The sequence below is a fragment of the Helianthus annuus genome, chromosome 8 (genome assembly GCF_002127325.2).
Source record: "Helianthus annuus cultivar XRQ/B chromosome 8, HanXRQr2.0-SUNRISE, whole genome shotgun sequence".
Classification (NCBI taxonomy): Eukaryota; Viridiplantae; Streptophyta; class Magnoliopsida; order Asterales; family Asteraceae; genus Helianthus; species Helianthus annuus.
The window spans coordinates 104,038,778-104,052,287 of NC_035440.2; the positions used below are offsets into that span (position 1 = coordinate 104,038,778).

At 37.9% G+C, this 13,510-nt stretch overlaps 1 long non-coding RNA gene across 1 annotated transcript; it reads right to left on the bottom strand.

The window, feature by feature from the left end:
• Positions 1-12,353: 12,353 nt before the first annotated feature.
• Positions 12,354-13,420, bottom strand: LOC110873536. The gene is made up of 3 exons (XR_002555230.2): positions 13,165-13,420; positions 12,653-12,730; positions 12,354-12,570 (listed from the first exon to the last, which is right to left on the bottom strand). It is a non-coding gene; the product is annotated as an uncharacterized LOC110873536 (long non-coding RNA).
• Between the last annotated feature and the right edge of the window lie 90 nt (positions 13,421-13,510).

A 13,510-nucleotide genomic window follows, 5' to 3' on the forward strand; every position in this document is an offset into this window, starting at 1 on the left:
CTAAACACCCGAGACACTTAGAGTACTTTATCAAGCCTACGACTCGCCGGTTTTACGCTTCAATGAACTTAGCTATGTTTTATGCGTTTAATTTACGATTATCAATTTTCGCTCCCTGTTTTACAAAACGCACAACTCGCATAGCCATCGCAATCCAAAATAAAGACCGAATGTTCGCAACAAAACTAATGACTAATTGACCGATTCCTCTCGCATTCTCTCTCTCTCAACATGTCCTCGCGCATTCTAAACCATAATATATGTGTGTAAGTATAAACTACAACTATCTATATCTAAGTACAACCAAACCATTGTGTGAGAATCTAGGAAGTTTCGTGTCTCCTATGTGGCTCCTATGTGAAATCTATTTATATTGCACGTTACAAGTTTCGATCGCGCTCAATCGCATCGTAAACTCAAAATCATTATGATTGGATCTCATTCCAAATTCTCTCTGTCTAGATGCCTTCCAACAACTCTACCTCGAGACGAATAGCTAGGAGAAGAGCCAAACGAAGCGCCGATAAGAGGATTGCCTCGCTCGTGACCAAGGAAGTGGTCAAGCTCATTCCTCAAATTGTCGCTCAAGTGCACTCTCTCAGCAACTCTCGAGCTTCGAAGGACTCTAAGACGGAAGCGCCGCAATCTGCTTTTCTTTACAAACACTTCAAAGCCTGTGACCCGATGGAGTTCACAGGTGAAGGAGGTGTCTCTCAACTACTCCAGTGGTTCGATTCTATCGAAGTTACCCTTCGTCAAAGTGGGTGTCCCGATAGTTTCCGTACTACTTGCGCTACCGGAGTATTTCAATCACGAGCACTCGACTGGTGGACCACCGAACGCAACAAACGTGGGATCTCCGCAGCTTATGCCCTCTCTTAGGACGAGCTGAAGGAACTCATGAAGAAAGAGTACTGTCCTCCTCACGAAGTCCAGAAGCTAGAAAATGAATTTTGGGAAATCAAGCAAAACGAAGGTGACAATGCTGGCTACACCGCAAGGTTTAAACAGCTCAGCATAATCTGCCCAAGCCAAGTCAGCACTTCAGAAAAAGCCATTCCGAAGTACATCCGCGGCTTGCCTGAGTGTGTGGGTGATTTTGTCGAAGCTGCAAGACCTGCTACGATCGAAGAAGCCTACCGTTTAGCCATAGAGCTCAACAGCAAACGAGTCTCGGACGGATCTTTCTCCAAGAAGCCTGTCAAACAAGCTCATCAAGCAATCATCATCAACTCCTCTGACGATTCCTCTGGCGATTCGGCTGATGGTTCATCTAATGACTCCTCTGAAGGTTCTCCTGAGGATTGTTCCGAGGATGTCCCCAACGAATCCCCAGACGAATCCACCAACAACACCACATCATCCCGAGAAGATCAACCCGACCGCAAACGGAAGACCGTGAGCCCAGACTCTGCAACAACTGGACTGTTGCAACCAGAACCTCTCCAAGCAGTCCCGGTTCAACTGAAACGTGCTTACAATGGGCCTCATCCCCTGTGTTTCACGTGCACGTATCATCACCCGCCAGAAGCAAATTGTCGCTATTGCACGAATTGCAACTGGTATGGTCATCATACACAACACTGCCGCACGGGACCGCAGCTTTGAGGAAATTCAGCAACAACCGCAGTCTCTGCAGAAGTCCTCCCCAACAATGTTATTTTATTTCTAATGTTGTTGTAATAATACGACTTATCGCCGTCATTTTCTTTTATGTGTGGATACTATTTCTCTTATACTCGCGCACCATTTAAACGCTAGCACAATGTACTATATAATGTATTTTACCCTTACAACACTGAAGGGGTATGGCCCCAAAAAACTGCGCAATCCTTCATTAAGGGTGCGCAAAGGCCATACTCCTTATTCAACAATACTCTTGCTAAGGCAACCTCGCACGCATATTGGCACATCCCACGAAGAGGCGCGAGGTCCAGGCAGAATAAAACTGCAATTATGACACTTAGCAATCTGATAAGAACCTTCACTACCTGCAAACCCGCACAACTCACACAAAGGTTGCAGCGCGGGCCCAGAGTATGAAGGTACAAAGGGTACAAGTGGCAGAGAAAAGGAGCCAATGAACATCCAGCAGGCTCTGTTCAATCGTGCGCCACGATCGTCTGACGAGAAGTACTTAAGGACGCCTATGTGGCACCAATCAGAGGACGAAGACATTTGTCCCACAATCTCCACTTGTCTGCTGATGGCAGAAGGACGACAGGGCCGACAACAATGACACGTGGCTCCAATCAAGGCGCGCCAGCGCCGGAGAGCTTCTAGAAGCCACTAACGGTCGACACCAGTGAGACAAAGAGCATATCCATTATGTTGTCAATTACCGGCCCAAGGCCCATCAGCCCGTATCCTCTTACACCTCTCCGGCTATAAATAGAGACCTCACTCCACAGGTTAAACATTCCACTCCCTCTACTCTCACTCTTAATACTTGATTATCCTCCCAAAGCAGTCGGTTGTTCTCACGCCGGAGTCCGGTTAAGAGGGAAACCCCCACATTCCCCTCTTAACGAGTAACGTTGTTCTGTTTTGCAGGGTTAAACATCAAGGCTGGAGCTCAGATAAATCATAAGAAGATTAACCACTATGGTAGAAACATAAACCAAACTGATTAGTCTCATAATTAGTTCAGTGTTTCTTCAAACACTCTTAGAACGAGGTACGATAGACGTGCAAGGAACAACTAATCGCGGGTGTACACGGGATTATTTTGGTCAGTGCACGGAGATCGTAGTGAAATTCTAATGGTGCCATAACGTTTGAAAGCATGGTCAAGCGTGGTGGATATGCCGCTGGTACGTCCTATATATAAGCGTCTTGACCATATCAACAAAGCGTGACACCAAATTACGGGGCAAAAGTAGTAGGGGTAACGCAAGGTGTGCTTTACCATACTACCGAAGTTTCGTGAAGAAAGTGCCATGTGGAGTTGGACGTTATTAGACCTATTATATTATTATGGTTATTTTCGACACACTACAAATTGATCGCAAGGCGTAACAAAACTAAATCGCATCACTGCGAGACTTCTCGTAAGTCTGCGTACGCAACACAATTGCCACATCGATGGACTCGGGAAAGTTCACCCCGAAGAGCAATTGGAGCAACGCAAGACTGGTCGTAAGTCTACATTGCAACTCAATCGCAGTTTTGCTAGATCTATCCCGCAATCAAAATCACTCATCATGTGGCTCGAAATCGCAATCGCATCTTGTGTTATCTCGCAATCTCTACCGCTGGTTATCAACCATTGTGTAAACCTCTACCGCTTGGTGTGGATCGCTTATCGTGGATCGCTAGACGAGTATCGAAAAATCACTCGCCGCTTTTCGCTTTAACGCATTTCGCGCCTATTTCATCAACTCGATACTCTTATCGCGTGTCGCTATCACTCATCGATATTCGTGTTATCTGTGTTATGTTAGCACGCACGACCTCGCTTCACGAGACAAAACTAATAGGGCTGAAACATGGTGGTGTTTTAACCATATTAGTAGACTTTCGTGGAAAAAAAGGCCATGTGGGCTAACATTAGTTAATGTTTGTGGTGTATTCAGCTCAATCGAATCGCATATCGCTCGCAACGTAACAATCATCACTTATCAGTTATTTGGGGTCGAATTGCTTATCGTTATTCAAATCATCGTTCATCGCTTGGGAGTCATCGCAGTCATGTAGTATTAGGGTACATGACATCGCTTCACGAGACAAAACTAATATGGGAAACGTGGTGTTTGCCATATTAGCAACTCTCGTGGAAACATGCCATGTGGGTTTTATGTGGAAACGAATCAAAATCGCGTCATTCGCCATCGCTTATCAATCGTCGTCTAACCTAGTGTGCCATATCAATGTTTCGTATGATCGAACTACTCGCACTCGCTATCTATGCTTTGGTTGCATCCGACTTGCTTCTATTCACGACTCGGTCTAGCATCCTATCGCTTGGACTGAGGGAACGAAATTCTATCTGTGTCTTATCAGCACGCGTGACACCGCCTCACGAAACAGAGGTAATATGGGTAAAACATGGTGGATACGCCGCTGGTACTTCCTATATATAAGTGTTTTAATCATATTAACGAACTTTCATGGGAAAGTGCCACGTGGGGCTCGATGTAAGTTATTTTTCCGTACTATTAAAGAAAACCAATTTTTATAAAATTTTATTTTATTAAAACCGTTGGACGAGTGAAATTTCAATACGACATGAAGAAAACATCGAATCAGTTTAGCTCCATGCTCAATGGAAGTTCCATAAGTCCAGTTTTCCTTAAAACTTTCGCAATTGCAAAAAGAAATCTTCCCGAAAACGAGGGTTCGACGATCGAGTTTCAGCTCGAACCCCCGTTATAGGAGAGTTTTTCTTCAAAACTATTTTTACCACCAAATCCTTTTAAAAGGTGTAAATCTTTTACTAAACTAACAAAGACCCTTCCCCTAGCGCTGGTGTGGACATCGATGCAGTTAACGCTGCGCCATGGGGAGATTTTCTTAAAGCATCTTCGGAGATTAATCGACCATCTGTAAGTTTAAAACGCTATGGAATCGCTTTTGTAGGTGTTATCAATTTTGGTTGATTCGAATCTTATCTTCTCACCGCTCTCCCTCGTCGAATCTAATCGATCGCTCGCTTATCTAGACGCTTTTAACCGCTACTCTCATTCGCATCAACTCTTACGACCCTACTAATGGATTAATTTCGGGACGAAATTTCCTAAAGCAGGGGAGACTGTAACAACCCGCACTTTCGTGCGTTGTTACTACTCGTTACACACGTTACGCCTAGCACCAGAGATTCGGATCATAATGTAACAATATCAAATACATCGCTATATCGAAGTATAATCGAATAATTACGCATATTCTATCGCTAATACAAAGCTATTTTCGTAATTAATAACACTCACGATGATGTTGAGTGAGGACCTATTCTACCCTCCTCGATAGCCGTGAGGTGTCGAAACGTAAGCAATCAACGCTAACAAGGACTATCGGGTGAGTACCATGCCTCCAGCCATCGTGACGATGATGGCGATACGAGCAAGTAGTACCTCGATGATCATTGTGGCACATTACATCGAAGAACGCACTCGAAGGCATGCGTAATTCGAGCATCGCACCGAATATTGAATATATAGATACGTATATACGACCCTTTTGTGATTAATTATAATAAATAAATAAATAATAAATAAATATACAAAAATGTGTGCCTAAAACTATCGCAACGCACAAAACGAGGATCGAGACGCCTCCGAACGGACAGGCCGTCCGGACGGATGGGCCATCCGAACGGCTGGGCCAACCGATCGGATGGGCCAGCTGATCGGACGGGCCGGCCGATCGGACAGGCCATCCGATCCGGCTAGGCCAACCGATCGGACAGGCCGTCCGATCCGGACGGGCCGGCCGATCGAACGGGCCGGCCGATCCAGGCCAACCTGCCCTCCTTTTCCTTCCTCTTGGCCTATAAATACCCCTCAGTCACCTCAAGCACACTTGCTGTGACTGTTGCTGCTCGACCAGAAGTTCCAACCCCTTTATCTCTCGATTTCTCACGATTCTTGTAAGTTTTCAACTCAAATCTTGTACTTCCTTGATCTATATGCACTCCTCCACCTTTCTATCTTTCAAATTTCAACTTTTAACCGTGAAATCAACGGATTTGGGGTGTTCTAGAGTGATGTCATCATGAAGTTCTTATGAACTTCAAGTGTTGGCCTCATTCCACCAAGAACAAGTCAGATCCAAAGGATTTCCACAAGAATAAATGGCATTTTCACAACAGATCTACACACAATCACGAATAAAAGGATTGAAGGATGGTTTTCCAACTTTCTTTCAACTCTTTTACCTTCGAAACACTCAAAAACGATGGAAACAGAACTTATACCGACCTTCTACTCGTTCCTAGTGTCGTGTTGGTCTAAGATCTGATTCCTATCGATGAGACGACCAATTCCGGGTTAAACAAGGAAAAACCGCCAAGAACTGCCAGTTCTGATGGAACGGGGTGATTCCCGGCTGCTAAAACAAGTCAGATTTGACGGGATTTCAGTTGTTTAACACGTCACAGCAACACCTCGACCAAAACTACCGAAAAACTTGCAAAAATAGTCGAATACAGCTAGCCAGGTTAGCCGATCGGACAGGCCATCCGATCGGACAGCCCAACCGATCGGACAGGCCAACCGATCGGACAGGCTAGCCGATCGGACAGCCCATCCGATCGGACAGCCCAACCGATCGGACAGGCTAGCCGATCGGTCAGGCCAGCCGATCGGACAACCCATCCGATCGGACAGCACATCCGATCGGGCAACCCATCCGAACGGGCCAGCCTTTGATCTAATTATCATTCGCTTTCGCGTATTCCGTTATCATTTAGCGCGCTATCCAATACTCATATAATCAGTCTGAAATCAGGGCATTCTCAGGCATAATCCCGCCAATCCAAACCAAATACGCACTGTGAGTATACTTAACCCTTTTTTATCGAATTTTGGGTGTAACATACGTTCCTTATAAATCGAACTCATCAACGAATCATATAATCAGTCAATTTATCACTTGCGAATAACTGTTTGCATAGATATACGTGATGCTAGTTACATATGTGCTAGGACTTATACTCGTGACGTCCCACCACGACTAGTATAGTACTATTGCGCCCGACAGGGTCTAGTTATGCCATCGAAGAATCGAGTATCGAGGACTTAGCTGGTAGTATCAGTTTTGTGAGTATATATGTCGTGTATTACGTTTATGCATGTGGAAATTCGCAACACTTTTTAATCTATTACGCTATTACATATCAAACCTGTATACTTGCCAATACTTTTGTATTGACAATATTTTAACGTATGTTGCAGGTGTAGTCGAAGTCTACATCAAATCAAGCTAGGAAGTCTAGAAACGCATCTAAAATCTAGGTTGTCGGATTTGAATTGTTCGAGAGGACAAGAACTCTGTGATGACTTATGTGATTGTATTATTTGTTAGTATGGGATAACAAATGTAATAAATATTATCGCTATATAGTTGTTATGGATTCTCTTGAGCAATCTGATTCGCCTAGTGCCGCGCCCCGATGATTCCACCATCGGTTGGGGTGTGACAAAAATACTGGTGACCTTATTAAAAAAGGTCAAATAAAAAAAATCTTATCATATGTACCAACTTTGTAATTCTTCTTCTACTCTTTTAAATTCGCTCCTAAGGAAAAAACAAAAGCCAGTGCCCCCCCTCTATCAAACAACGTATCGTTACCAAACCTTAAAATTACCCACCAAATTGTAATTATAATGATATGAAACAAAAGTTTCTTTACTCAAGCCACTCATAATAAACATAAGTTAGTTACCTTCATACTCTTAATTAAATAAATATTTTATTTCTACCAACATATTTCCTAGGTGCTCAACACATTTAAAAGATATGTAACGTTTTAAAAATTTTTTCTATCTCTACAACTGATAAATTAGTAAAAGTTGTAATCGATTGTTATGTGTTGCACACCAATTACGTTTTCTCTTAATAAAACTGATTTATATAAAGAAACTGTAAATTAATTTCTGCCTTAATTTATAAAATTTAGAATATCTTTCACCTCAACAGAAAAAATAACTGAGTTAGTGATTTGGAAGAAAATTTATAAAAATTATGTGACAAAACTATTATTTTTTTTTAAAAACTCCATGTATATTCTTTTTTTATTATATATGTAACAAAAGATATCAAATAAAAGAAATTAAAAAGGTTTTGAGTAAATTGCCAAAATCATCCATGTGGTTTTATATTTGCCAGTTTCATCCAAATATCCTCAACTTAGCAGAAAAAATAAACTAAGTTAGTGGTTTAGATGAAAATGACAAAAAGTTACAAACATTTGGTGCAATTTGGTACAAAAGTGTCATTTTGGACGAAAATGGCAAACGTGCCCAAACCTCAGGGACGATTTTGGCAGTTAACTCCAAAATTTAAAATAAAGAGGAAAGGTATTTTAGTCAATCGTATCCTTCCTTCTTCCTTCTTCTCCCCAGTAACTTCAAAACCCACCATTTTCAAAACCCACCATCTTCAACCATTTCTTCACTTTCTATCTCAATAATCACTACATTATAGTGCGATTTTCGTCACCAATCATTGAATCAAACACCCGATCAACGTGTTTTTTCAGCTTTTTTTTTTTGAAGAAAACCCAGTTTAATTTCATTCAAAATCTCATTTTTTCCTGTGATTTTGAAGATAATCACTCGATCCATTTGATTCGATCGCTGATAAGTGTTTCTATCATTCAAATTTCATAAATCGTAGAAGAAACCGACTTCGATCCATGTAAGAAATTCTTTAATTTCATTTTTATGATCTGGGTTTTTGATTTAGTCATTGTGTTTTACGATCTTGGCGGGGGTCCGGGGGCAGCGCCCCTGGTAGCAGGGTCCCAGGGGCGGCAGCCCCTGGCGGGGTCCAAGGGGCAGAGCCCTTGGCTGGGGTCGAGCTGCCAGAAAATTTAATTTTCGATTAAATTGGTTTAATAAAAATGCATCAGAAAATTTAATTTCTGTAAATTACCTCTGGAAAACTGCATTCGTAAACAGTTTTTGATCTCCTATTTACTGGTTCAGACAATTCACAGACAAAACTATTGTCCTGGTTCAATGCATTTTAGAGAGAACACTTTCTTTGGTGTTTTTAGGCCATTGCGTTTTAGAACTAAGACATTTTATGTGTTTTCTGGCCATTGCGTTTTAGAAAACACATTTTTGAAGTGCTTTTAGTCATTGCGTTTTAGGTAAAACACATTTTTAGGTGTTTTCAATCCATTGCGTTTTAGAGAGAACACTTTCTTTTATTTTTTTAGGCCATTGCGTTTTAGAAAGGAGACATTTTTAAGCGTTTTCTGGCCATTGCGTTTTATAAATAAGACATTTCTTTGTGTTTTTGGTGCATTACGTTTTAGGTAAAACACATTTTTGTGTGTTTTCAGTCCATTGCGTTTTAGAAAATAGACATTTTAAGTGTTTTCTAGCCATTGCGTTTTAGAAATAAGACATTTTTTTTGTGTTTTTGGTGCATTGCGTTTTAGGTAAAACTCATTTTTATGTGTTTTCAGTCCATCGTGTTTGAGAAAGTACACTTTCTTTTGTGTTTTTAGGCTATTGCATTTTAGAAATAAGTTTTTACAAATAAGACATTTCCTAGTGTTTTTGGTGCATTGTGTTTTAGAAAAATGTCATTTATTAGGTTTTTTTTCATTGCGTTTTACGCAACTTGGTTTTTTCCATTGCGTTTTACGCAACTGGGTTTTTTCCATTGCGTTTTACGCAACTGGGTTTTAGAAAAAAAATTTCGAAAATATAGCAATAGGATACTCGTTTTAAAGATAAAAAAACGCTCGTTTTTTTGTGGAATTTTTATAAAAAAATAATGTCGTATGAAAAAGTTATTAACGTTTAAAAACTGGGGGGAGGGGGAATTAGAGGAGAGAGAAACTATTGCCTTGTATTGACTAGAATGCCTCTAAACAAACTCACGCGCCTCTTTTCTTCCCTTCAATTTCCCTCATTTAATCTTAGCTCTTGATTAACTAAATGGATGGTTAAGATTACTCTCTAGCCTTCTAAGCCAAATAAACTTTCTATTATATCCTAACCTTTAGACCATATGTAATGGGGCTTTATAAGAGCATGAAAGATTTTGATAATGCCCTTACACCATTACTCATGGGCATTATAGGGGCATGAAGAGTGAGGGGAATTTCTATAATAATGCCCAAAGAGAAGAAAAATAATGGAAAGTAATAAATGAAATGGGCATTAACCATTACACCTTTTTTAAAAGGGCATTATGATGATGATGTGGTGAAAAATGCCCCTTAGTGGGCATTAACCATTACCTATGGTCTTATATGTTATGAAACTCATTAGTCAGTTATTATGATTTTATGTTATGATAGTAAGTTTTTGTTATTCGAAAAAAGTATAACCGGTGTTGCATGAAGAACGGAAGGTTACATGACAATTGTACTGGTACACGTATGCAAAATTTACCATAAAATCGGGCATTTTATTCTCTTCGGTTCAAATATAGTATTGTTATATCTAGAAAATAAACCTTTTTAAAGGGATTGTAGCACAAGATATTTGACGGCAGAACTCAGGTGTCCGTCCAAGTGTGTCTAACCTACGAGCTTATGCTTGTAAAAGTTTAATGTTTGTAGGCAGACGCATTTGTCACGTCCTTGTAACTTCTTACGTTTATTAGGATTCAATCTTATATATTATAAACCAGCAAATTAGGCTTTACGGTTGAGTAAACTAGAAAAAAAAAAAACACTGATTGAACAAATATTTATAGATAGGTGTGTAGATTTGGTTATATTTTCTTTCGTTTTAAACACGTTCAATTGCATTAATGAAGTTGGTGAGCGACTTAAATAAAAAAAAATGCTTATTTGAGAGTTTCATACACTCGCCAGTCGCCACCACCTTAAAAATGTTATAATACCATACCAGACTAGTTATGTTACAAACTAAAATATATCATTATGAATAAAATTCTTCTATTTCTGATATGTTATATTAATAAAAGATGATTGTGGTAACATTATATTATCTTTTGATATTTTTAATTTCCCGACAAGAGTTTAATTTAACTTCAAAATTGGGGACAATCACCCCTTCATAACCAATGGAGAGTGCAAGACTATTAACACATTCATCTAAATGAGTCAAACGGGTTGACAGATTGTAAATAGATTATAATCGAGTTGTAAACATTTTAAACAAGTTGATGTATGTAATATATGGGTTAAACGAGTCAAAAATGACTTGGCATGTTGATTTGTTTAGTTAAATGGATTGGCATTTTAGTTAAGCGGGCTCATTATCAACCTGAAGAGAACTCCTTTAATAAAAATGACAACTAAAGGTTATTTTTTAGTATTTCATATTGGCACCTTATTATACACCCATTTAGATATGTGTGATACTATATCAAAGCAGAAAAACAAGAAAAAAAAGACATCAAGATCTCTAATATTTATCAAAATGATTACTTTTTTTGATGCAGAATATGTACAAGTTAAAATAAGGGGTGTGATAAATACACCCAATATAAGGATAAATCTACCCATTAGTCAAACATTGTAATGATTAAACACTTTATTACATTATTTTATTATAAAAGTCAAAAAGAATAATTATGTTTCTATGTTATTTACTTTATTACACTATTTTATTATAAAAGTCAAAAGTGATAATTATGTTTTTTATGTTATTTTATTTTATAATATTTTGTTACTTTTTTATATTTTGTTTTTACTACTTGTCTTGTATAACAAAAAAGAAATACATATATACAGTTAACCATTACAATTTTATATATTACTAATGGACGAACTATATTTGTAATTTAACAACGATTTTTTGTACTATATTAATTATTTATTTATACTATTATTAGTATTAATGTCAATATTAATAAATAAATAATCAAAACACTTTATTATAAACACGAAAGTAAAAAAGTTCATTATATTAAAAGTACTGTTCGGTTTGTTTTTTAACAAGAAAAGATACCTATGAATAATGTAGTTTATAAAAGTTGAATATTTATATAGTTGATAATAAGATATCTAGTCAATAATAAAAGTTGCGTTTTTTAATCAGATCAGAATTTTAAAATCTTGTGATTATAGGGGTGTAAGGAGTATTGGGATTTGGTGATTTGTTTTTTTTTGTAAAATCTTGTGATTATAGGGGTGTAAGGAGTCACAATTTGCATTGTTTCCTTGTTAATAGTCAGATCGACCATGTTAAGAAATATTCACGTAACTATGGTTAGGATCATAATAGTTATGTCAATTATCAAATAAAAAAATACAAGAAAAATATAGATTGCATAAGATGTGATTAAGAGGTTGCATGTAATAATTATGTTTTTTATATTTTGTAAATAATCTTCTTTACATTTTCTCAACGAAAGTTTTTATTGTATAAAAAGTAAAAAATAGTTTATGTATTTTTAAAATGTTAAATACTTTTCATTACATGGATTTTTTTTTTGTTTTTAGTGTAAATACATTATTTGTTTTAATTGTTTGTATATAGGGGTGTTCACGATCCGATCCGATCCGATCGAGGGTCTGCTCATGCTCGGATTGAATTACAACCGATCCGATCTGAGCGTATCAAATTTGTAAAACCGATCGCAAAAGTGATGCTCATGCTCGGATTGAATTTGAATCGATCGGCTCGGTTTCGCTAGGTTTTTATCAAATCCTAAAAAAAAAGCGAGCGGATCGTTTTCGCTCGATTGAATAATAAGGCTTCGTTCAACAAAAACAAATTCTAACTTAAAGTGCGATTACAAAAGCAACACAAAATAAAGTGCGAATACATAAGAAACACAAAATAAAGTGCGAATACAAAAGCAACACAAAATAAAGTGCGAATACAAATTGTCATTTAGTTCAAAAGCCATAAACTTCTTCTTTAAACTTGTTCATCTTCATCCACAAAATTCAACTTCAAATCAACATATAACCTATAAACACAAGCATTAAACAAAACCATTAAGTTCTACACATTACAAAACAACTTTTAGGTTTTGTCAATTATAAAAATACCTTTCATTTATTATCAGACCCAGACCCATCTGGAGTCAACACATCAATTTCCAATTTTTCTTCATCTCTTGCAGCTTGCTACACATTAAAAAAACAAAATACAAATGTTTAATGCATAAACTACAAAAGTATAAGTAGATTATAAATCAATCTGGTTAACAGAAACAAACAGAAACAATCTGGTTAACATAAACAAACAGAAACATAACAAAATCAATCTGGTTAACAGAAACAAACATAAACATAACATTTTTTTTAACAAACAAGGGAGCAAATTTTTATTAATTACTAACAACCAACCAGGCCCAACTAGCAAGAAGCTAGAAAGGACCTGGGACAAAGAACAGCTAATCACCAACCATATTTACATCAAAATTTTGCCAACTGTCGAATGTCATCGATCTCCATCTTGCTCTATGCTACTATAACAAACATACCAAACAGAAACATAACATACCAAACAGCAGATTAAAAAAAACAGCAAATTAAAAAAAACAGCAGATTAGACTCACTTGTTGCAGATTGAAGAACTATTGAAGACCGTACGAAGATTGAAGACCGTCCGAAGATTGAAGACTAGAGACAGCGGCGATATGTGTGTCGGAGATTAGAGAGCGGAGCCGAAGATTAGAGGGTCGGAGACTGTGAGTCTGTGACTGTGGAGACCGGAGAGTGAGACTGAGATTAGAGCGGCGATTTGAATACGACTGATTAGGGAAGAATAGATTTAGGGTTAGATTATACTTAGATTTATATATTAAATATTAAGTTGGGATGAATGTTATTTGGGCTTTTAGTTTTTTTTGGGCTACTATATTTTTTTGGGTTTTTAATCTATAATATAAATATATATATTAA